Below are 26,684 nucleotides of genomic sequence, written 5' to 3'. Positions count from 1 at the left end.
CAATGATTGTCCCACCTCACACAACACCTGCTCTTGCTATGGGTATCGGCCACCTACAAAAACAACAACTTCAAGTTGCACCCCATTCTGCTCTGAAACTGTTATGTGAATGTCTAATTTATTTACTGGGCTGTGTATTGTATCTTGTAGAATGTTATTGTTATTGTTATTGTTATTGTTATTGTTATTTTTCACTTATATAGCGCCTTATATACCATTGGTATGGTCTGAAGGCGCTGGTAGGTTGAACGCCCTTGCGAACCGAAGTTCAGATCAGTAGAGAGAGTAGGGAGAGTCAAAAGGTGCGTGTGTGCACCGGATATGTGTGCAGCTCGTGCGGTACACAAAGTATTAGCTGATTCTTATTGGTAGGTGTGGTGGTTGAGAGATCAGGAGAATGTGTTCGTTCTGGCAGGATTTATCCGGAACGGATGTGGCTGCGTTAGGCCTGAGGAGAACGCCTGGCTGGGGGTGTGAGACCAGCAGTGTTTACATAGAATGATGTGGAGTAAGCGGTGGATGTTCGTATGGGAACAGTTATACCGAATGGTGTCATAGTATCTCTGTGTTCTAGTTGAGTGGTGATGTAAAGGAGAGAGTAAGCGTGGGGTGTGGTAAGAATGGTTATATGCTCTTTCAATGTGCAAACTTCTAAAATCACTTTCACAGAGAGGCTACCGGGCGAACTTCTAAGTATAATTTTCCATACAGAGGCTATTGGGAACGTTTCTAAATTCAGTTTATCAGCGAGGCTACTAGGCACACTTCTAAGTGTAACACTCGCGGAGGCTATTGGGTACACTTCTAAATGCAAATTTTCACAGAGCGTCTACTGGGCTACATTTCTAAGTTCAATTTTTCAGAGAGGTTATTGGGCAAACTTCTACTTGAGACTTTCCAGGGTGTCTATTGGATACACTTCTATAATCAACTTTCACGGATGCTATTGGTAGCACTTCTAAATGCAGCTTTCACAGTGTGGCTAATGGGCACACTTCTAGATGCAGCTTTCACAGAGGATATTGGGCCCATATCTAAATTCAATTTTCCACAGAGAGGCTACTGGGCGCACTATTAACTTCATTTTCCAGCGAGGCTATTGGGGATACTTCCAAATTCAGTTTTCCAGCGAGGCTATTAGGAACATTTCTAAATTCAATTTACCAGGGAGGCTATTGGGCACACCTCTAAATGTAACTCATTGCGGCTAATGGGTACACCTCTAAATTTCACAGAGGGGTACCCATTAGGGCACACTTCTGAAAGCAACTTTCACAGAGTGGTTATTGGGAACACTACTAAATTCACAGCGAGGTTATTGGGCACACTTCTAATGGAACTTTCCAGAGTGTCTATTGGGTTCATTTCTAAATGCGGCTTTCCAGAGTGTCTATTGGGCACACTACTGAATGCAATTTTCATAGAGTGGCTATTGGGCTCATTTCTAAATGCATCTTTCACAGAGGATCTTGGGCACACATCTAAATTCAATTTACCAGAGAGGCTATTGGGCACATTTCTAAGCTTGACGGAGAGGCTGTAGGGCACACTTTCTAAATGCAACTTTTACATGCTAACTTTCACAATTCCGCCAAGGAGTGGACATGCCAACTTTCACAGTTTTGGAGTGGACATGCTAACTTTCACAATTCCGTCTAGGAGTGGACATGCTAACTTTCACAGTTCTAGAGTGGACATGCTAACTTTCACAGTTCTAGAGTGGACATGCTAACTTTCACAAATTCCGTCTAGGAGTGGACATGCTAACTTTCACAGTTCTAGAGTGGACATCCTAACTTTCACAATTCCGTCTAGGAGTGGACATGCTAACTTTCACAGTTCTAGAGTGGACATGCTAACTTTCACAGTTCTAGAGTGGACATGCTAACTTTCACAAATTCCGTCTAAGAGTGGATATGCTAACTTTCACAGTTCTAGAGTGGACATGCTAACTTTCACAATTCCATCTAGGAGTGGGCATGCCAACTTTCACAATTCCGTCTAGGAGTGGACATGCTAACTTTCACAGTTTTAGAGTGGACATGCTAACTTTCACAATTCCATCTAGGGGTGGACATGCCAACTTTCACAGTTTTAGAGTGGACATGTTAACTTTCACAATTCCGTCTAGGAGTGGACATGCCAACTTTCACAGTTTTAGAGTGGACATGCTAACTTTCACAATTCAGTCTAGAGTGGACATGCCAACTTTCACAGTTTTAGAGTGGACATGCTAACTTTCACAATTTCGTCTAGGAGTGGACATGCTAGCTTTCACAATTCCGTCTAGGAGTGGACATGCTAACTTTCACAGTTCTAGAGTGGACATGCGAACTTTCACAATTCCGTCTAGGAGTGGACATGCTAGCTTTCACAATTCCGTCTAGGAGTGGACATGCTAACTTTCACAGTTTTAGAGTGGACATGCTAACTTTCACAATTCTGTCTAGGAGTGGACATGCCAACTTTCACAGTTTTAGAGTGGACATGCTAACTTTCACAATTCCGTCTAGGAGTGGACATGCCAACTTTCACAGTTTTAGAGTGGACATGCTAACTTTCACAATTCCGTCTAGGAGTGGACATGCTATCTATCACAGTTCTAGAGTGGACATGCTAACTTTCACAACTCCGTTTAGGAGTGGACATGGTAACTTTCACAATTCCGTCTAGGAGTGGACATGCTAACTTTCACAGTTCTAGAGTGGACATGTTAACTTTCATAATTCCGTCTAGGAGTGGACATGCTAACTTTCACAGTTCTAGAGTGGACATGCTAACTTTCACAATTCCATCTAGGAGTGGACATGCCAACTTTCACAATTCCGTCTAGGAGTGGACATGCTAACTTTCACAGTTCTAGAGTGGACATGCTAACTTTCACAAATTCCGTCTAGGAGTGGACATGCTAACTTGCACAGTTCTAGAGTGGACATGCTAACTTTCACAATTCCGTCTAGGAGTGGACATGCTAACTTTCACAATTCCGTATAGGAGTGGACATGCTAACTTTCACAATTCCGTCTAGGAGTGGACATGCCAACTTTCACAATTCCGTCTAGAAGTGGACATGCCAACTTTCACAATTCCGTCTAGCAGTGGACATGCTAACTTTCACAATTCCATCTAGGAGTGGACATGCCAACTTTCACAATTCCGTCTAGGAGTGGACATGCTAACTTTCACAATTCCGTCTAGGAGTGGACATGCTAACTTTCACAGTTCTAGAGTGGACATGCTAACTTTCACAAATTCCGTCTAGGAGTGGACATGCTAACTTGCACAGTTCTAGAGTGGACATGCTAACTTTCACAATTCCGTCTAGGAGTGGACATGCTAACTTTCACAATTCCGTATAGGAGTGGACATGCTAACTTTCACAATTCCGTCTAGGAGTGGACATGCCAACTTTCACGATTCCGTATAGGAGTGGACATGCTAACTTTCACAATTCCGTCTAGGAGTGGACATGCCAACTTTCACAATTCCGTCTAGAAGTGGACATGCCAACTTTCACAATTCCGTCTAGCAGTGGACATGCTAACTTTCACAATTCCATCTAGGAGTGGACATGCCAACTTTCACAATTCCGTCTAGGAGTGGACATGCTAACTTTCACAATTCCGTCTAGGAGTGGACATGCTAACTTTCACAGTTCTAGAGTGGACATGCTAACTTTCACAAATTCCGTCTAGGAGTGGACATGCTAACTTGCACAGTTCTAGAGTGGACATGCTAACTTTCACAATTCCGTCTAGGAGTGGACATGCTAACTTTCACAATTCCGTATAGGAGTGGACATGCTAACTTTCACAATTCCGTCTAGGAGTGGACATGCCAACTTTCACAATTCCGTCTAGGAGTGGACATGCCAACTTTCACAATTCCGTCTAGAAGTGGACATGCCAACTTTCACAATTCCGTCTAGGAGTGGACATGCTAACTTTCACAATTCCATCTAGGAGTGGACATGCCAACTTTCACAATTCCGTTTAGGAGTGGACATGCTAACTTTCACAATTCCGTCTGGGAGTGGACATGCTAACTTTCACAGTTCTAGAGTGGACATGCTAACTTTCACAATTCCATCTAGGAGTGGACATGCCAACTTTCACAATTCCGTCTAGGAGTGGACATGCTAACTTTCACAATTCCGTCTTGGAGTGGACATGCTAACTTTCACAGTTCTAGAGTGGACATGCTAACTTTCACAATTCCGTCTAGGAGTGGACATGCTAACATTATGGCAATCTATGTTATTTGGTGGTAAGATAGAGTGGCGTGGGCTTTCTGGAGTGGAGTGATTGCTCTACTCCCCTACCCATTCCACACTCACGGTTTTGGTGGTGTCTGTTGGTTGCTGGCTTCCTTGGCGTCCCCTGCGGACACCTGCTGACACTTCCTGGAGCCGCCTCTGTTGGGGCCGCCCTTAGCCGCTGGGGCTGCCGGGCAGAGGGCTGCCCTGGGAGGACCAGTGATGAAGGGTTCACGGCCCAATCAGAGTGGGGATGGGCGGGTTGGGAGGCGGGAGGGGAGCGGGAATCCGGAAGAGGGTGCGGGGTGGGAGAGGGATGCGCCGGGGGTCTGGGGGCCTAGTTGCCACCAATAGAGGTGTGCAGGGCCCGGATGGGCTTTCTTACCTCGCGTCGGCTGCCTGCAGTGAATGCAGGGGCCGGCGCGAGGAGGGTCGCTAGACCCTTTGGGCCAGGGCTCACGGCCCAATCAGAGCGGGGATGGGCGGGTTCGGAGGCGGGAGGGGAGCGGGAATCCGGAAGAGGGTGCGGGGTGGGAGAGGGATGCGCCGAGGGTCTGGGGGCCTAGTTGCCACCAATAGAGGTGTGCAGGGCCCGGATGGGCTTTCTTACCTCGCGTCGGCTGCCTGCAGTGAATGCAGGGGCCGGCGCGAGGAGGGTCGCTAGACCCTTTGGGCCAGGGCTCACGGCCCAATCAGAGCGGGGATGGGCGGGTTGGGAGGCGGGAGGGGAGCGGGAATCCGGAAGAGGGTGCGGGGTGGGAGAGGGATGCGCCGGGGGTCTGGGGGCCTAGTTGCCACCAATAGAGGTGTGCAGGGCCCGGATGGGCTTTCTTACCTCGCGTCGGCTGCCTGCAGTGAATGCAGGGGCCGGCGCGAGGAGGGTCGCCAGACCCTTTGGGCCAGGGCTCACGGCCCAATCAGAGCGGGGATGGGCGGGTTGGGAGGCGGGAGGGGAGCGGGAATCCGGAAGAGGGTGCGGGGTGGGAGAGGGATGCGCCGGGGGTCTGGGGGCCTAGTTGCCACCAATAGAGGTGTGCAGGGCCCGGATGGGCTTTCTTACCTCGCGTCGGCTGCCTGCAGTGAATGCAGGGGCCGGCGCGAGGAGGGTCGCTAGACCCTTTGGGCCAGGGCTCACGGCCCAATCAGAGCGGGGATGGGCGGGTTGGGAGGCGGGAGGGGAGCGGGAATCCGGAAGAGGGTGCGGGGTGGGAGAGGGATGCGCCGGGGGTCTGGGGGCCTAGTTGCCACCAATAGAGGTGTGCAGGGCCCGGATGGGCTTTCTTACCTCGCGTCGGCTGCCTGCAGTGAATGCAGGGGCCGGCGCGAGGAGGGTCGCTAGACCCTTTGGGCCAGGGCTCACGGCCCAATCAGAGTGGGGATGGGCGGGTTGGGAGGCGGGAGGGGAGCGGGAATCCGGAAGAGGGTGCGGGGTGGGAGAGGGATGCGCCGGGGGTCTGGGGGCCTAGTTGCCACCAATAGAGGTGTGCAGGGCCCGGATGGGCTTTCTTACCTCGCGTCGGCTGCCTGCAGTGAATGCAGGGGCCGGCGCGAGGAGCGTCGCTAGACCCTTTGGGCCAGGGCTCACGGCCCAATCAGAGCGGGGATGGGCGGGTTGGGAGGCGGGAGGGGAGCGGGAATCCGGAAGAGGGTGCGGGGTGGGAGAGGGATGCGCCGGGGGTCTGGGGGCCTAGTTGCCACCAATAGAGGTGTGCAGGGCCCGGATGGGCTTTCTTACCTCGCGTCGGCTGCCTGCAGTGAATGCAGGGGCCGGCGCGAGGAGGGTCGCTAGACCCTTTGGGCCAGGGCTCACGGCCCAATCAGAGCGGGGATGGGCGGGTTGGGAGGCGGGAGGGGAGCGGGAATCCGGAAGAGGGTGCGGGGTGGGAGAGGGATGCGCCGGGGGTCTGGGGGCCTAGTTGCCACCAATAGAGGTGTGCAGGGCCCGGATGGGCTTTCTTACCTCGCGTCGGCTGCCTGCAGTGAATGCAGGGGCCGGCGCGAGGAGGGTCGCTAGACCCTTTGGGCCAGGGCTCACGGCCCAATCAGAGTGGGGATGGGCGGGTTGGGAGGCGGGAGGGGAGCGGGAATCCGGAAGAGGGTGCGGGGTGGGAGAGGGATGCGCCGGGGGTCTGGGGGCCTAGTTGCCACCAATAGAGGTGTGCAGGGCCCGGATGGGCTTTCTTACCTCGCGTCGGCTGCCTGCAGTGAATGCAGGGGCCGGCGCGAGGAGGGTCGCTAGACCCTTTGGGCCAGGGCTCACGGCCCGATCAGAGCGGGGATGGGCGGGTTCGGAGGCGGGAGGGGAGCGGGAATCCGGAAGAGGGTGCGGGGTGGGAGAGGGATGCGCCGGGGGTCTGGGGGCCTAGTTGCCACCAATAGAGGTGTGCAGGGCCCGGATGGGCTTTCTTACCTCGCGTCGGCTGCCTGCAGTGAATGCAGGGGCCGGCGCGAGGAGGGTCGCTAGACCCTTTGGGCCAGGGCTCACGGCCCAATCAGAGCGGGGATGGGCGGGTTGGGAGGCGGGAGGGGAGCGGGAATCCGGAAGAGGGTGCGGGGTGGGAGAGGGATGCGCCGGGGGTCTGGGGGCCTAGTTGCCACCAATAGAGGTGTGCAGGGCCCGGATGGGCTTTCTTACCTCGCGTCGGCTGCCTGCAGTGTTATGTTCTAGGCTGAGTCTATGAGGTCAGAGCATTCTGATGTGAGAACTCCTATGCTGTTTGTTATTGCTCAAAGTTTATCAGTTGATGAGAGCTGATGTACAGGTTGGGGGTCTTTACTATGTGTCTTGAGATATGTCAATAAACCATTCAGGAAACCCAGCTGGTGTGGTCATTGGTCCAACAGAAATTTCCACCTGGCAAGCAATATCATTGTCTCAAGAAAAGGACATCTCTTTCCTCTGCAAATCCCTGCTCCACTTCCTCATTTCAATTCACGTATTATTGGGAAGGATCAACACACTAAACAATAACATCAAAGACAAGTGTCTGATTGTGGCAAACTATTGGATAGACACAGCATTCTCGGCACACAAAGTAAGATCAATGAAGCTGGACGTTTTCTCTTATTCACACAAAATCAGGAAGGTTTTTTGGTTTCACCAGCAAAGGGAATACCAAAAGGAACCATTGTTTTATGTGTTTGTTGTTTAGGTTTAAACTTCTAGGTAAGCACAACAAACGGAAGAAGCCACACAATCCGTAGTAAAACAAACACACATCAAAATGTGAATATGAATGCAAAGTGTGAAGGAATGTTTTGTCTTTACGATTGAAAGTAGCGGGAAAAGTAAAGGCAACAATGTGGGCCTAAGAAGCAAGAGACTAAAAGGTGAACATAGAAACCAAAAAGCACAACCATCTTATATGTTTCCAAGAAAGATCACCACCTTCCTCCAAAATATATCAACACACATTTAAAACAATAGTTGTGGGCTTCTTCTGCAAAACCCTAATCCTACAGCCTGAGAAATACCCACAAAGAGAAATTGAGAGTGAGCCTCCTGTAGTACACTGCTTCTCGTCAGGTGATTTGTTAACACTTATTGGCCAGATACACATGATCCCATTTGCCCAAACCCACGGTAATGGTTTGGCATCATGTTTGGCTGCTGGTGAGTCTAGCAGGCTCTTGCCTTCACTCCCAATACAAAGGTAGCCATTTCCATGTTTTCTTGGCAGTCTGTCAAGAATTCACTTGTTCTATCATCAAAGTCCACTACCCTGTCAGGAATTTTAATCTGTAAGGTACTAGGAACGTTTCTCAAAACAAAGAGAATCACAGGGGTATGAGCAAATGTGAAAACTTGAGTGCATGCCCTTCAGCATCTCATTATAGTGGATGAATCCAGGGAAAAGCCTATCAAAATTGCACCTGGTGTTGGAAAATGCAAATATTGTGTGCAAAGTGTGCAGATAATGGCTCATTTAATGCACGCCACATGTTTCAGCCGCTTGAGGTCATGATAAATTACATGGTTGATCATGAGCCAACCCGCTGCAAACTACATGACCAAAGGACAGTACAGTCGTCAAAAATGGCCTTGAGGCTAAACAAAATTCAAACAACCATGACCTGGGTGTTGCAAATAACCACCACTAAGGAGATAACAATTAGGTGTGACATGAAGAGGTGAACCAAAGAGAAAATCACTGAACAGCACTCCTATGCCAGTGTCAGAGGGAGGGGGTCCTTCAGCAGAGAATACCCTCACACCAGCTGAGGTTGCAGTTGTTGACGTACTGCCACTGTTGCCATCGAAGCCTTTGAGAGGCCAGACACTGCAGCACCAAAGTCAGGCAGGTCACCCCATTACCTGTCAGATCTGCGTGAATGTGTAGCTACATGTGTAGTTATAAGGCAATGTGCAAGCTCTTCACAACTGCATTGTAAGAAAAATGTGGTTACACCACACGGCATGTGTTGCTTCATGAAATAGTCAAGCAGACCCTTTCATGGCCCTGCATGTATGCCCTCAAAACTCAAGGCAGGAATTCTTGTAATATACCATGTCCAACAAATCTCTATTCCCCATGTGAAACCATGGGATGCCCTTATGTGCTCATGTGGTTAACGATAGCCATGTAGACAACATGTTTCCACAACTGGTTGACTGCATCCTACAATAACTCTATCCCAGAAGAACATGCTGCCACAGACATTTGTTGACACGTGAATGATGGCTATGAGAGACGTTTGAGTGAATCTCATGACAATCCCTGCCTTCTGGCACCAGAGATGCAGGCACATATGGAAACCAAGCAGCAGGACATGCAGGTGGGCATTAAAACATCACTGACCCACGGTGTGCCAGCAGCTACAGCCATAGGTTAGCCAGAAAATCCACCCTTGCCACAGAATGACAGTACCCTTGATAATGAGGAAACCCAATCACAGTCCCAGCCACAGATAGCTGCAACACCACACTATTGAGGGGGGATGCACCAAGTGAAACACAGAAGCCAATTTTCATTATGGGAAGAAGAGATGGGCATGCATCAATGGACTGTGACTACACATCAGAAGTCTATCCAAAGAACAAGAGGAAAGGGGGATATAGGGCTATCGAGGGAGGAAGCAGGCAGAGTCTGGCCAGGATGCAGGGGGCTAGAGGACCAGGGAGGAGTGCATAGTGGTGAGGGAGGAGTTCAGAATTGCCAGGAAAGGCATGCATTACTGCATATGGTGTACCACCCGTAGGGAGAGCTTAATCCAAATGCATCAGCATTCCGTGGTCATGGTTGCTGCTAACTGCATAGCTGCTATCCTTGAAGATTGTTTTTTTTGCACATTTCTGTTCTGGGTTTCTAGTTTTGTTCATTGGCTATTCAATATAGGTATGCTTCATGAGTGATGTGTATGTTTGTGTCGTCCCTTTCCAATAACCATTCTACTTTTAGATGTTTGATTGATGGTGAGGGAATTGTATGTGAATAGCCATGATACATGTATGGCCTGTCTATAAGGACATGTGCATGTCAAATACTGACACTGTGAATTGGGATGACAATATTTCATTATTAATGCACAAGGGTCTCTGACACAGAGCATTTGCGACATGAGGGAAGGCTCAGGAGCAGAATATTGCAGCCATTGTGAAGGATTGTCATCTGGCAAGGGAGTAGAAGGCTTGGCTTTCTTTATTTTTATTAATAATACACTGATGTGGACAATTTCATTTCAGAAAAGGCGGTCTTCTAACCAGATTGCCATTTCCTCAATCTTCATAGCAAAAACACAGTGTACACTTATGCCCTACTGCATCAGTATCCTTATTTCTCTCCAGTGTCACAGAGCAGGTGCAACATTTTTGATAGCTGGGGTGATACAAAAGTCACTTCAGCTTAGAAGCTGCATTTAAATATGGACCTAATTATGATGAACTACCATCCTGGTGACAGTTAATCTTTAAACATAAGGCATACCCGAGTGTGTGGTACGGTGGCTAGAAATTCATCTGCTTATTAAAGCCATACCTGGCCTGCATCATAAATGTGTCAATACTGTGAGCCTAGGCCAGGCATGGGCAGGCTGTATGTATTCTCCCTATATTGGCCGTTTCAGCATCACTCAGAAGAACAATGGCCAGTGGGGCCTGCCTCTTTTTTTAAAACATTTATTAGGTCAGGTAACACCCCTCTCCAGCAAGACAATCCTCAGCAGTATCTGTCCTGGGAAACAGGAATTAAAGGGCACATCATAAATAAGGACACGCCTCACACCAGGGTGTTGCATACCCAAGGGCCTTTGATGCTATGCTTCTGAGAAGGTGGTGGGTTAGTGTAGTCAGAGGGAGCTCAGCACAGTTGGGGAAGGATTCCACCATTGTGTTTCTCGCTGTACCCAGGGGTGGACAGGGAACCACAAGAGGTCCTGCAAATAATTTATAAAGTGGCCCCATATTACATATTTCCAGCAAGCCCAACCCTTTTGTTATAAAAACCACACAAAAGAGGCGCAGAGTTCAAAGGCCTGTCACAAAATTACCAGAGTTCCCTATAGGTCAGTCCACCCTTGTCTGTACCTCTCTATCCTTCTTATCTCCACAACTTGCATTAGCCCAAAGCACTTTGGGAATGATGCAAGAAGACAAGGACATGGATTCAATGCCTTAAATCAGGCTTGCTTTTGTCCAAAACCTTGTGGACGCTCGCCTATAACAGAGGGGAATTCATGTGGAATTCTTTTGGGAGAGCTGACCTTTCCAAATCCCTCAGTCATTGAGGTGAAAAAGGACTGCTCCAGGGCAGAGGCTATCTCTCCTCACTACCGAATCCCAAGGACTGACTCTTGCTGAGGACAAGGACCTGAAAAACCGCTTGAAAGGGCTCACCCTGTCCTAATGCATCTACACTGGGTCTCACAGCATCATGAGTGTCAGAACAACCAGAAACTCTGCATCAAACCGATCAAGCCACTGTATCCCCAATCAAACAAGAAGTATCCAGTGGTGCTAACTTTGGCACTTACTCGATCTTTGAACCACCTTGCTCACATTATCAAATCGGCTCAATGCTACACCTCCCCAGCAGAGTCCTGTCACCTGTCCGGCTTGAATACCAGGCCCCATGCAGATGACTTTGAGTGGCTGCATCGGACCACCGGGACTTTGCATCGCAAGTCAACTCAAACCACTGGACCCTTACACCACTCATTAACCTGACACAGCAGTTTTGATCCATGCTCTATTGCCAAACCGCTACTGGAGACCCATTTGAGCTACGTATCTTGAAGCTACTCCAAACTACAAAGAGCATCCACTCAATCCGAACTACATAGTGACTCCTAACTTGTGATCAATGCAACTCTCCACATACAATCCCGGTTCATCCCGCAGGCAAAACAGTTTGAAGCCTGGCTCAACACTACCCGAACATGCGATCATTGGTATAAGGTACTCTGAACTGACCCTGTCTCTCTGGTAAAACCTTTGGGCCTTAGAGACTGTATAAGTCAATTGCACACCTTTTTCATAAGAACATCCTTATTGAACTCCTTGTAGCATTTTGTGCCTGTTTTCTCCTCTGTAAGTAGCCAATTGCTGCATTACTGCATTATGCGTTTTTCTGTCTTCCTTTACAGAGAAGGGTTTTTGTTACAATTTTTGATAGGTAATTGTACAGTTGATTTGTGCAATTAAAGTATACATTTTGTCTAGAACATTGATTGGACATTCTTTTATTTTGGAACTGTAACTTTGCTATTTGGGTTGCTACTGGCTCAAATGTAAACCCCTTTTGAGACTGTAACCTTCTCATGGCCGATGCTACCACAAAAAATGAAAGCAGTACATCTCTTAGCTTTGCCTGTTTTTCCTTTATGATTGGAATCACTGTTGATTTGTAGATGGGAGTGGGCTGAGTAGGCAGTTCATCCACTATTTATCTTTATATTCAGTGGTTAACAGACAGTTAAGGTGATCTGATTAAACACAACAAAAGCCCTGAAATTCAGCATGTGCATTTCAAGCAAGTATAGGTTAATTATGTGCCCCCTGTTGTGTAGTGTATGACCACAATGATGACATCACATGTGACATCCCTGGTGACATCACCAATTACATCATACATGGCATCACTTATTTCATCACTGGAGACATCACTAATTACACCATATGTGACATCACCGATGAGATCAATAATTCCAGCTTTGGGGCCCTCTATGCCCACTGTACATGTTGCACCAATACGCTTCATTGGGGCCCACTAGCAGTGGCCTATGGCCGTAACCTCTGCACATGTTGCACCAATAGGTTTCTTTGGGGCCCACTAGCCATGCCCTTTGGGACAGAGACCCATTATTACCCCCTGCCTTCACGCTCTCCCCATTCCCGTGGGATTCCCTCTATATTCCAATGTTGGGAAGAGGGCAACCCCGCCCCACCCCATAGGCACTTTAGGGTGAGGCGTGATGCATTTGAAACACTATAATGGACTGGGGGAAAAGGGGTGGGAGGACCTCCTCCCAGTATAAAAGGACCCCACTCCAATATAACCAAATATAGTATATCCACATAGTACAGCATAAGGCACGAGCAGCCTTGCTATTTTGCATAGCTATAAGTAACAATAGGTAGAAGGGAAGGACTGCATGGGAAAAGCAGGATTACATGCACTAGGCCCAAATCGCGAGACAAGGGAAATCTTCAGCCATGCCCAAGCTCCCGTGAGGACAGCCCACACCCTCAACTGCCATAATGCCTATTCATTGTTCCAACAGTTTTGCAAAGATGATCGGGAGGAATGTGCCCTACAAGGTCATGATCACAGACCGGCACCTGATGTGCATATTATCTCATACTGGCCAAAGCGTGACCCAGCCAATCCCCAGGTGACCATGAGTTATATCCCATATGACTAAAAATGAAGACCCCTGAATTCCATCGCATCAGGTGCCCTTTGACCACCAACCCAAAGTAACAATTCCTAAGGTGTTCAAAGAGGACAGACAGGTCACATCGTTGAAGCGACAATCGTGTGATTCATATTGTGAGGTTCTGGGAGGGATAAATGATAGTTCTAAACAAGGGTGAAGACAATGGAGCCGGATGGCATGGAAGGGAGTGAGTGAAATGTGTATGTGAAGGTTAGAGTGCCCCAGAACCTCCCTTGTGCCTCGCTCAAGGCTTGCCAAGTGCACAGTATGAGTGATAAAGTAGTTGTGTGGTAGGAGTATAATTAATTTGTTCTTTGACCTTCGACGTGAGAAGATGATCACTGCAGCACTAATGTGATGGAAGACAGACGGATTGGGCTGGAACCAATGGCCTGCGATCCCTTATGGGGCAGGCGGCTCCTGTATAAGTGCACACCAGCCGGCTGATGTTTTTCTTTACCCCTAGTGGGTTGTATTCTCTTTCGTGTGAGCGTTCAGGGAATGGCCTTCACCTCCAATAATGGCAGTGAACTACACATACAGCAGCATTGAACAAAACAAGCCTGTGGGATTCCCCCTGTATTTCCGCTATAAGGCTTGAAAACCAAAAACTCTTTTCTATCCTCAGAGGCACTCATCAAGTGCCCCCCTTATCTTTCCATGGTCCCCCCACTTCCCTCAATTGCTTTTTTCCTCCAGGGCCCTCTCATTTCCATTACCTACTATTAATGTATCGTTCGTGCGAAGAATGTTCTTCTCCGAGTTGGACTAGATTGAAATGTGAGTGCTGAATTTCAGGGGTTTTATTGCATTAAATCTGATCACCTTAACTCTCTGTTAACAAGTGGTTTTTCACTGAATTTCAAGAGTTTCACTATGTCTTACTTTCCTCAGAGCCCACTAGCCATAGCCTTCTGTCGTGACGACTGTACATGTTGTACCAATAGAGTTCATTTGGTCCCACTAGTCATAGCCTTCAGCCATGGCCAGTGACCATTTGCGAGCATGTTTCATAGTTTCTTGCGGTCTCACTTGCTATGGCTTTCGGCTGTGGCCTTTGTACATGCACCAACTTCTTTCTTTTTGGCCCACTACCTATGGCCATTGGCCATGTCACACCATTCACTTGTTACAAACAGCCATTGCCCCCAGCCTTGTAGGTGTAGGCACTACAGATGTTAAGCCTTTTCTTTCAAACTCCTTATTCACGCGATAATTTCACAGTAATCATTTCCAATAACAGAAATTACTGATGTAGAATGGTGGTTCCCTGAATCCCATGATAACAGAAAAAATTGCTCAGAATTAAAAAAGTCTTCCATGTCCTCACAGGCACTCAACATGTGTCTCGTTCTTTTGTCTATGTCCCCTCACTCCACTCAATATCTTTTTCCTTCCCTATCCCTCTACCATTACCTCCTAGCACTCATCACTTTGCGAAATGCAAATTTGTTACTGTTGTTCAAAACCTTTATTTATTTTTTTTTTGTATTTAATCAAAATTAGATTTTTACAAAAGAAGAAGAAAACTTTCTTTGTTATCAACTGAAGAGAGAAGGAGAAAAAAAAAAAGTCTACCGTTTCCTGTTTACACTGGTGCGCTCATACCGCTGGTTGATTGAGGGTTTCGATTGCTGAATTTTTTTGCAGAATTTTCTCCAAAGCAATGTCTATTAGCTTGGAAGCCGCTATTAGCCATCTAGTTTTGGCTCCTGTGATCAAACGATTCCACCAGACATTGTTGTCGATGACATATGATGATTTGAACATAGGGCCGAGAAAGGCCTCTCTTTCGTGGTCAATTGAAGGGCAAGCCATCAAAAGATGTTTGATTGTTTCTGTGGATTGAGGATCTCCACAGAGTCTGCAGGATTTTTCTTTTGATGTGGCCCGAATTGCCAGGACTTCTTGAGTCGGTAGAAGATTTAAACGGGCTTTGAGTAGAGTTCTCATGAGGCGCTTAGTCGGATATTTCAGACAGTACTCCATTGGTTGCTTTAATTTGTTGTAAATTGGTGGCAGGTGGGTTAGTAACTTGTTCGTAGTTGAGTTGTCATTTGTTTTTATCCAATCCAGCCATTCCATTTTAGATTTTATTCTCATGGGATTCTGAATTAGTTCCTCTTCTGAGCAGGCTATTTCTTGCAGCGTAAGCTTTTGTTTCTCAGCCCAGTTGGTAAGGGATTTGTTGGTTCCCTTCGATATTTCTTCAGAAATCATTTTATATATTTCCAAGCTGTCTTTGTTCCGCAGTTTCCTGTAGAGCTGAATCGTGCTCTGCGCAACTACAGCCTCCAGGGAGAGTAGGCCGAGTTTGCGCCTTATAGGAGCCACTGCTGTCGATTTGGGTAAGCCTAGAGTTGTTCTCCAGATGAAACCTTCTAGCTTTGCCCATAGGGTCATAGGAATGGAAAGATTCGCGTCCATGCCGTATGTCAAGGCTGGAATTATTTTGGACTTATAAAATTGGATTGCAGAGAGAAGACTGAATTTACCATATTTTCTGTCCACTGCGCGTAGTTGTGCTGTTAAGTTTTTAGTTTTACACCACAGGATTTTCTGCATGCTAAGAGATTTTTTCGAACTGTCGATGGTTACTCCCAAATATTTGAATGAGGGTACTATTTCGATTTTTGATTGGTTCAAAAACCACTTCAACGATTCTTTTTTCTTACGACCTTGCTTTTGAAAAATCAATATTTTTGTTTTTGAGTTGTTAATCTCCAGATTGTTCTCCTTTGTGTACTTTTGCAGATTGTCCAGTTGTCATTGGAGACACACCTGGGTGTGGTCTAAAATGATGAGGTCGTCTGCATATAGGAGTCTGGCAACCATTGTGGTTCCTATTTTCGGAGGAAACAATCTAATTGGTTCTTGTGAAGTTTGGAAATCACAGAGAAAAGAGATAAAAAGAGCTGGAGCCAAAGGACAGCCTTGTTTGACTCCTCGATTGGACGGTATAGGATTAGAGAGTAGTCCACTGTTGTTTAGCCTGACTGATATATGAGTATCCGTGTAAAGCGATGATTGGGTCGAGAATCTGACTAGGGCAATTCCAGTTTTTCAGCTTGGCCCACAGTTTGGCTCTGTCTACTCTGTCAAAAGCCTGAGACAAGTCCACAAAGGCAAGGAAGATTCTCGGTGCTCCAAGCAAGACTTTTTCTTTTAAGATGCTTAGGATCATTAAGTTAGCCGCTGTGCTAGCATTTTTTTGGAAACCGGTTTGGAGAGGGTCCATAGCTGGCGATGTTGTTGTCCAGTTCCGAAAGTGGGTCAGGAGATAAGTGGCAAAAACTTTTCCGATAACATCCAATAGGGCAATTGGGCGGTAGTTGGAGGGGTCTTCTCTCATGCCCTTTTTGAATATTGGGACGATAATTGCTTGTGTCCAGGAGCTCGGAATTATCCTTCGTTCCTTGCAGTGTTTAAATATCAGGCTCAGGGCTGCTGACCACGCCTCTGGGTATTGCTTCAAGTCGGTGTTAGCTAGACCGTCCGGTCCAGGTGCGCGCGAAGGTTTCAGTTTCATGATAATTGACTTTATATCGTCTGTATCGGATAGGTCGACCCAGTCGGATTTGGTTGGTGGATGTGCCCTCTCAGTGTCTGAGGGAGGATGATCAAACAGTTTAGAGAAATGGTTAAACCAACATTCTTCCGGCACAGCATTTATCATTGACAGATTTGGGTGAGATTTCATATCGTTGATCAGTTTCCAAAATTCTCGGGTTTTTTTGTTAGCTATGATCGTGATCATGCTTTCAGCATCAGCTTGATAGAGTAGTGATCAGTTGTTTCTTAGCCACTGTTTATATGCTCTGAGCTCCAGACGGTAAGATTCCCATATGCTAGGGGAGCTCATCGTAGTTGCGACTTTTTTTAGTTTTCTTAGGCGGCGGCGTCTGATCACTAAAGTCCGGTTGTAAGTATGGGTAAAGTTCTCACTTCGGTTGTCTAACCTTTTCCGAGGTTTTTTGAACTGCAGGAGCAGAGGGATGTAGCTACTCCTGGATGTTGCATCATTGGCTTTAATATCCATGATGAGAGCTTCATAATTGTTAGTCAAGCATTTGATGTCGTTGGCGTTCATGCGTAAACAAGAGAGCTGCGTGTTCACCTCAACCGGGACGTTATAGAATTGCTGGTCATATCTCTTGGTTCTGCATGTGAAGTTTAACAGGTTGTGGTCACTGCTTTCCGTTCTGATTACTTCAAAAGACGCAATGCTTGAGTAAATATTTTCTGCAACAAAGATGTAATCAAGGGTTGCTGTAGATTGTTCGCGCTCCCATGTCGGAATAGTGAGATGATTTTGACATTTGCGCCGTTAAGAAGGTTTTTAGAGTTCATTAGCGAAAGCCACAGAGTTCCTCTTTATGATGCTGGTGTGGAATCAGTCGCTTTTAGGCAATTGCAGTTCAAATCTCCACAGACAAGAATATTAGAGGTTTTGTGTTCAATCATTATTTCGTCGATGGTGTTGGCAGCTTCATCACAAAATTTAGCGGACGACATTCTTTGAGGATTCCAGTAGGTATTAATAATTGCCCAGATTTCGGAGTCATTTTCGTTCTTCGTTCTTACAAGCACTACCAAGAAAGCGTAAGTGGCTATGATTGTCTTGATGATTTGTAGATTAGACCCAGTCCGGATGGCTATCAGGAGGCCAGAGGATGGTCTGCCAAAAGGCCCCTTAGCGCCGGCGAGATCGCAATGTTATAGCCATCAAGTGCCGGTTTATTCAATAACCACGTTTCTTGGAGGCATATAATGTCATGGATTCCCAAGTTGTAGCTGCCAATTTTAGTTAGATGCATGTGGCCTCTAGTGTTCCATGACGCTATGGATAAAGTAGCATTCATTTGGACTTCATTTCTGGATTCGGGTCGCCGACGTGGTGAATTGGCTCCCCTTGTTTGCTGCTATTTCTTTAGACCCGGAGTAAAGGCATTTCGGAGCCAGGACCACGTATCCTTTGTTGATGTAGGGTATTGGTGTGTCGTAGACTGGTCTACGTCTTGATTAGGTCATAGATAATGTGCTGGAGATGGTGGTCTTTGTTCGTTTCGGCGCGCTGACAATGTATGCGATGGCGAAGTTGATCTTCTATGATCATTCCAATTTCTTGTATCATTCCTGTCTTCCTTTCTTTCATTAGCATGGTGGTAGTGTCTCGAATGAACAGTTCTAGATGGGACTATCCCTGACGTTCTAGTTTCATGATAGACTGGTTTATCCCAACGGGGCGGTGTTCTTCCCCGTCTTCTCGATCTATACAAATCTTCAGTCTGTGATTTATATCTATATTTTTTTACTGCCGGGGCTTTATTGCTTTCCATCTGGCTCTTGGTGGTTTTTTGAAACGGGATCTCAGTCAGGATGAAGCCCTCTTGGGCCACTTTTGCGTAGGCTTCTTGGGGGATTGCTTGAAGCGCCGAATTCTTAATATGGAGATATGCTTTCACTTGCTTGTTTCTGTGATACGGCTCTATGAGCGTAAAGTCGTCAGATTTTAGTGTGTTAAGTATGTCGACCTGTTTGAGAATTTTGAAGACAGTTCTTCTATTCAAGATCATGTAATGGTCTTCTGCCGATTTTTGTTCGATCTTGAATAGGCGCACTGAATCACGGATCTTGCCGTTGGTTCTTACTGAGGATTCATGTTGGTATTTGGTTTTCGCCACTATTTCCTTATAAGGAGACAATTTACTTGAGATGGTAGATTTAGTGGATTTTAATTTTTCATACAGTTGGTTGATACTCAAGTCACCCGCCTGGTTAGGATCAGTCTCACCCTTGCCAACGTGGCTAGGTGCAGATATGTTTACTTCTTCTTTTTGTAGGGGCGATTGCGTTTCATGAGGATTTCTGTCGCTATCTCCCGTCACAGTATCAAGATCAATAAACCTTTATTCAGTATCAGCCTCTTTGGTGCAAAAATACAATAACAACAATTTAAAACCACAATACAAGATGTCATAGAGTGTATTAATTGATACAAATCAATATACTCTCGAATTAATTAAAAGGGTTCCATGATAAGAATGACAATTGATCAATATCAGTTCAAAAATAGTACATTACAAATATCAAGATGGCTCGAATCCCCCCTGGCTTAATATATACATATTCTGTAAATTGTGTATTGGAGATTGATCAAAACCATAGGTCATTACAAGAGAGAACCTTGCTTCCCCTTATCCAGGCTCTATGAATGTATTTACAGACACAGTGGGCCACATTTAAATCCATGGACTGCTTGCACAGCTGCAAAGCATCCCTGACTGTAAAAAACATGGTATAATCGAACAAGGGGTTTCAGGAACCTTGCTCTTAGATCCTTCAAGCTGACAAAGAATAGCAAAAAGGGACCAATTGTTTCCACTGCATTTGCACACAAAGGGCGCCCATAATTTGTTGTCCCAGCCTAACTTTTAGTAAGTTTTCATACTGATAAGGATTCGACGTACTGATAAGGATTCAAGGCATAATCAGATATTCAGTTCCTGTGCATTTGCTGGTTTGAGTATATTCAAATAGTTTTCAAAAGCCTGGGAGTGTTTTATAGCCAGATAGCTCTGGTCCATAGCTATGGCCTCTGTGGCTGTCAAGGCTCTCGTCACTTTATATCTCCGAAACGCTTCTCTCACCCTGGCCTTTGCATACCGTGCATTTGGCGTGGGTTTCACCAATAGACAGAAAGACCCAGCCAGGCTAGCCATCTCTTGACGTGAGCCAGCATGCAACCTTTTGCCAGCCCCCCAGTGATAATACATGCTCCAGGGTCTCGCAATATTTCTCTAGGCCCTGATTGACCCAACGTCTAACACAATAGATTACAGGTCTAAACGTTATTTCCTCATCAATGGGAGAGAGATCAGACTCTATGCGTATGGAACGGTTTGGAGTGTTTTGGGGGAGGAGCAGAATTGCCTTCAAGAATTTATGTTCTGACATTCTCAAGGTTGATGTTTCTGCCTAAACCCAAATCTCAGCCCCATACATGGCCGACGCCTTCGCTTGCACCTTATAGAGATTGAGAGCCAGTTCTATGCCCCCCTGCCATGTCTTGCATGCTAGGCTTTTATCGCACGCTAGGTTTCTGTAAAATGGTGTTAGCCATGATCACCTGGGTCTCCCAAAGTCTGCCATTTAAGAACCGGATCCCCGGGTAATTATATCAATCCAACTGCTCTAGGGGACTGCCATTCACCTGCAAGTTTAGGGGTTTTATCCTCACCTGTTTTGATGAGAAGACCAGGCCTTAGTTTTTTTTGCAAGTATCTCTAGACCCAGCTTGTCACACTCATTCTGAAATGCGGTCAAGGCCCACCGTAGTCCCATCGGAGTTGTGGATACCAGTACAGCGATGTCCATGAAAAAGAGGTCCGGATTACGTTCCTTTCCCATCTTCGGGGTATCTGCATTCTCATCTAATAACCTCGCTATAACCAAATTAATATAGAGGCAAAATAGAATGGGGACAAGAACGCATCCCTGATGCACCCCCCTGGCCACCCGAAATTGCCCAGTGACTTCGACCCCGAGTCCCCTCGTACTACTGCCGTGTTGTTAACATACAAGAGTTGAATTGGGTGAAGCAATTCTTTGGTAATCTTTTTGGCCCACGACAGCCCAAAGAGAATCTCTGGTCACTATGTGAAATGTGGCCTTTAAGTCCACAAAGCGCCCATTCTAATTGACATTTGTGATGCTTAGATGTTTTTGGATCACCGAATGGAACCGAAAGCCCTGATGGACTGTGCTTTTGCCGGCTTGAAACCCAGCTTGTAAATGGCTTAGCTGATTAGTTTACTCTACCGATGGCGTGAGGTGCTGCAAGAGTACCTACGCAAAGATTTTTCCTGCTGCATCCCACAACAAAATGGGCTGGTAATTGCCAGGTTCTGCACTGTCCCCCTTCTTAAAAACGGGATGATCACAGCTGATGTCCAGCTTACTGGTACATGTTCCTGATGTAAAATGGCATTAAATACCTTTGTGAGCAACGGAGCCCAGAATGTCAGTATACTTTTTTATAAGTCCACCGGGACCCCATCCAGACCTGGGCCCCCCCCCCTTCTGGACTCTTTTGGCCGTTTCCACTTCTTCCACCATGAGGGCTATGTGTTTTTTTCACCTCAAACACGACTATTATACTGGGGCATATTTCAGGAAAGAAAGAGGCAAAGGGGAAACCTAAGACCAGACCTCCAAGAAGCCAAGAATTAAGCAGATAGCACCCCTGTGCTACCAACAAGGACATCCCCAAGATTGTCCAAAGTCACACCTGTGACTCCTCTACCTGCTGAGGCTTAGTGTGAGGTACAACCCTGTGTGGTTGAGCCAGCTTCTGAAGAGTCAGATCTGGAAGAAGACATAACTCTAGTTGGAGGCCTGGATCTGTTACGCTCACATGGTCTCTGCGGGGGCGTTGGGGCATGGTTGGAGCCCTCCCTCGACTTGGCTCCCCTGGATTGCCTCTCTCTCCCTGTTGCTGCAGGGCCTGCTGTTCTGGATGCTGGTATTGCCCTTGAGAGAAGATGAGAGGCAATGAGAATGGTGTGGTGGTGTTGTGACTTCCCTCGACCGTCTTGTGCCAAAATGAAGTGCACAAGCATTTTCCCATGCAGGCTCACCTGTTGTGTTGTTATGTTGAGCTATCAGTCCTGTTTTTATAGCAGCGGCACGTAGAGTCGACCTAGTTGCTTCACTGGTCCGTGGAACTGTTGATTCAGACCAGCTGCGACCAATCCACTTATAAGGTAAGTCTTTTGGTTATGATTATAGCTTGTTTATTATAATGTCTTTTGTCTTGATCATTAATAGTAATTCTTGCAATGTCTTATCTCATCCCAATAGGTGTGAAGATGAAGATCGGAGTCGTGGAGCGAATCCAGGGATGCCCCTGAGGATGATGGAGCTCCCAAAATAGCTGGTAAATTGGCCTTGATGTTAGAACTCTAGTCTAAAGTATGGCGCGGCCAAGCGTTCATTATCTATATGATTTCTAACCTGTTGTGTTCTTTTTCCCTTTCAGGAGAAGGCCGGAGGCGTAGAGCGAAGTCTGGATGTTCGGCGCAGCTCCGCGTTGCAGGATGAAGATACCGCTAAGGAGAAGGCAAGAAGTGGAGCTCCGAGTAGCTGGGTGCACAGATCAGGTGAGAAGAAGGCTCCGACTCCGATAGTGATGGGGTGCAGGTAAAAGGCGCGCACAGCGATGGAGCGGCTAGGAGCAGGTAAGGTGCGCCTTCACTGATGGAGCAGCTGGGTTCAGGTAAGAGGCACCTTCAGCGACTGAGTGGCTGGAATCAGGTAAGATGTGCCTTCTGCGGTGGAGTAGCTGGATTCAGGTAAGAGGCGTCTTCAGCAATGGATTTGCTGGAATCCGGTAAGATGTCCTCAGAGATGGAGCAGCTGGAATCAAGTGGATGCTCAGATAAGGACAACAGTAAGTGTTACGCTGCAGGAAGCAGAACAACGCGAAGCGGAGGCATGTGGATGGGTTGGCCTTATATAGGCTGGCCCTGGCCCCTCCCTTTAGCCCATCCTACTGACTCTACCTTGCCCCTCCCAGGGACTCTTGCACATGCCTTCCAATGATGTTCTATGGCAACTCCCGCCCCTGCTGCACGTGCCTTAGGCACAAAGTGTGCAAAGCACACTTTTTCATGAGCCTGGCACCAGAGGTGCCAGGACTGGGTCCATTTGGACCCTGGAGATGAGGAAGGACTGGACCCTTGTCCAGTGGCCATGACAGGATCCTCTTGACCAACCTGAGCTGCAGTATTTACTGGCAGAAGGTGGACCCAACAGGACAGACTTCAGCAGAGGACAAAGAGTGTGTCCTACTCTTGAAGGTCTTCGACAACAGGCAGCTTCTCAGCTTGATGGGCAAGAAGCTGGGAAGCATAGGTTGCACTGGGACGATGGCCTCTTCTATAGAGAACCGACTGAGTCTATCCCTGGGGACTGCAAAAGACTTGTAGTTCCCCTACAAAACAGACTCCAGTTCCTACAGTTGGCCCATGAGATACCTTTGGCTGGTCATTTGAGTTTCAAGAAGACCAAGGAAAAGCTCTCTTTATACTTCTACTGGCCTAAGATGGGTTCAGATGTTGACAAATTCTGTAGGCGCTGTCACACTTGCCAAACCTGTGGCAAGAGTGGAGTCAAGAGTGCGGAACCCTTGGTACCTGTTGCAGTGGTGGGAGTTCCTTTTGAGAGGATGGACATCGACATTGTTGGTCCCCTTGACCCTCCCACATCTTCAGGAAACAGATTTGTCCTGGTTTGTAGTAGACCATGCTACTAGGTATCCTGAAGCAATACCTATGAGGACTGTTATGGCTCAGGCTGTGGCTAAGGCTCTACTTGGTATTTTTACCAGAATAGGGTTTCCTAAGGAAGTGATATCTGACAGGGGATCAAATTTGTCCCACTACATGCAAGCCATGTGGAAAAACTGTAGTGTCACTTACAATTTCTCTACAGCCTACCATCCACAGACAAATGGACTTGTAGAGAGGTTTAATCGTGCTATGGAGAGCATGATAGGTGCTTTAGAGAAACCTCTTAAAAGAAAGAGGGACCTTCTACTGCCATGCCTTCCCTTTGCTTATGGAGAAGTCCCTCAGGAGGAAGTTGGATACAGTCCCTTTGAACTTCTTTATGGCCATCCAGTCAGAGGTCCTTTGGCCCCGATTAAGGAGGGTTTGGAGAGTGTTCTCCCCCCCAAGCCATTCAGAGTGACTGACTATGTGATAGGTCTCTGGAGGAGAATTTCACACATGATGGCAGAAGCTAGTGATAACTTGAAAGCAGGTCAGGCTCTGGTCAAACATTGGCATGACCAGAAGGCCAACATGGTTGAGTTTACTCAAGACCAGCTTGTACTAGTTATGGTGCCAACAAGGCATAGGGCCTTGCAGGACAAATGTATAGGACCCTTCAAGGTTGTGGGCAAACTTGGAGAAGTGAACTATCTGGTGGGATTAGGCAGACCTAAGGAGGCTCCCAGAGTCTTTCACACCAACCATTTGAAGGCATATATCTCGAGACCAGAAGTGGAAGCTTTGCTTCTAGCTTCAGCTCAAGAGGAGGGGGAGAGTGAACCTCTACCTGACCTACTCAGAGGCCAACATTTGGATGAGAATATAGAAGGAGTTAATCTCTCTTCCAATCTGACATCGGAACAACAGGATGAGTGCAAGTGTCTGTTAAATCAGTTTGCCTCCCTGTTTTCACTTTCACCAGACTTGACCCCTTGAGGCTGGCATGATATTCTCACTGGTGACTGTTAACCTGTGAAAAGCAGAGGTTACAGAATGTCAGAACATGTAAGATCCCACCACTGCCACCAGTGTTAGGCAGAATCAAAGGCAGTACCCTTTGGGAACACCACACACAATTAAGACTACAAGTGACAGTACAAATTCACCTTTGGTACAAGCCTGTACTACACAGTAAACTGGTAGTGATGGCTGAGCAGCCAAACTTATCTCAAGAGTAAAGTGAGCAGTATCAGAAGTAACACAAAGGACAGCAATTACTATGGTTCAAACAAACACTGACTCAAGGTTTCTGAGTAAAAGAATATACATTTATTTACACAATCATTTGTAAAACAGTTCACTAGTTAAAGCAGCAGAAAATCACAATCTTAATATACTACACAACACCCAATGAATTCTGTACAAGTTAAGCTCAAAATGAAGTGTGAGCAAAATGACACTCCAGCAATTTAAAAAGGGAGGGAAAGACAAGGTTATTCAAAATCAAGCAGCACCAACAATTAAGTAGGCAGGGCAATCTAGAAAAGGCTTACTACAATGAGGATTCAAATCAATAGACCTGGGCCAATGTTAATGGTTCAGAGTCTTTGCAGAGGATCACACAGTTCAGAGTAGTTTGCGGTTAAGTCTTTGCCAAGAGTTCGAAACAAAGTTGGTCGGAAGAAAAGCTACTTAAAAGAGTAGAGAAGGACAAGCCCTCGGATTGGTGAAAGAGTTAAAATATTGTCACCGCGATCGGACAAAATGAACGACCGGGTTTGAACAGTACCTTAGAAGAAGAAGAATGCTGTAGCTGAGGTAGAAGTTCCTGGCAGATCCTGCAGACTCACGGTTCCTGAAGGGACTGTCAGACTGACAAGATGGAGGAAGACTGGAGGGTCCTGCACTGCCCAGGGAAGAAACCAGCAGAAGAGCAAAGCAACAAATAAAAGGTGCGCTCCTTAAAACCCAAACAGGGTCCGGTCCTCCTGGCTATCTGGTTCACTGCAGCGATGCACAGCAAATTCGACCAGTGGAGGGAGGTCTTGCTTGGTGTTTGGTGAACTGGTTGGTCCCACCAGCTCAAGGGAAGAAGATTCCTTGCAGATCTTCTCTGCCGTCGAAGGTTAGGAGATTTGGACCCGCAGCAGGGCTTCACCGGGAGGTTCAGTAGTTGCAGCAGTCAACTTAGTTCAACTTCTCTTCGGTTCTCTTGATCTAGTGGCGACTCTGCCTTCCAAGTCCCAGAGACCTGCTTTTTATGCAGTTTTCCCCCATTCACACAGCCTGGCTGTCAATCACACAGCAGGGTGTCTGTCCTGGCAGGACAGTCTCCTAGCCAATCAAACAAGAGTGTGACTTGGGTCTCCAGGGCCTAAAACCCCTCCCTCACATCCTGTCTACCTAGACTCTCAGGCAGCTAAGGAGGGCTTCTGTGCAGAAGCCCGCCAAAGGACGGCGAACAAAGGAACCAAACCTGGTTTGGCGCACAGAGTAAAACACGAGAAAGACCTTTACAAAAAGAAATGGCAAATAAACCAATCCGGAACCAAATACAATTAAATGGGGTCCAGTGGATTAAAGTTTGAGGCTACTAACATATCCTAAAACAGTACCAATGCTATTTTCATAGACCGCGGTAGGACAAATATGGTAGATACCACTGCCACTAGCCAAATCTTAAAGAAACGGGAACAAAATAATGTTTCATGAGAAACAGATAAACAGGGATAACTATTAGCCCTTTCCAGTACTCTATGAAAGATAGTTTGTACTGGGTCTGTGAATTTAAAAAGACTAATAAAATCAATGGCATCTTTACATGTTCTGGGAGACAGTAGTCAGTCCCAGAAAATGGAGTTTAATGTGGGAAGTCTGAAAAAGACACCCCTGTGTCACTACACTAAAGGTGCTGTGTGACATACTGTGTGACATACAGTAAAAAGGTGATGCCTATGGAGTAGGTGAGGCTCCACAGTCTATGAACACAAAAGGTAAAACACACAGCAAAACACATGTAAGAGTGGGAAAAAAGGCTCACACTCTTACCAGGTGAAAAAATAAATCCTAGAATTGAGGGACTCAGTAGTTAAGGGAAATTAGCCATTCTGGATAATTCTCCCTAACACTTGGGAGAATGACTTGCAATGTTGCTGCTGTAATCTCGTGAGATTCACATGGTCTTCCCCTGATAAACCAAAAAATGTTCTATCCATAACGGGCCTTCCAACCCATCCACAAACCCTCAAATTCACATGGTGTTTTCTTTCCCACTCCTGATC

Source organism: Ambystoma mexicanum, chromosome 4q (genome assembly GCF_040938575.1).
Source record: "Ambystoma mexicanum isolate Mex_15411 chromosome 4q, UKY_AmexF1_1, whole genome shotgun sequence".
Classification (NCBI taxonomy): Eukaryota; Metazoa; Chordata; class Amphibia; order Caudata; family Ambystomatidae; genus Ambystoma; species Ambystoma mexicanum.
The sequence above is the reverse complement of the archived record's forward strand: the minus strand, read 5'-3'. Positions refer to the sequence as shown.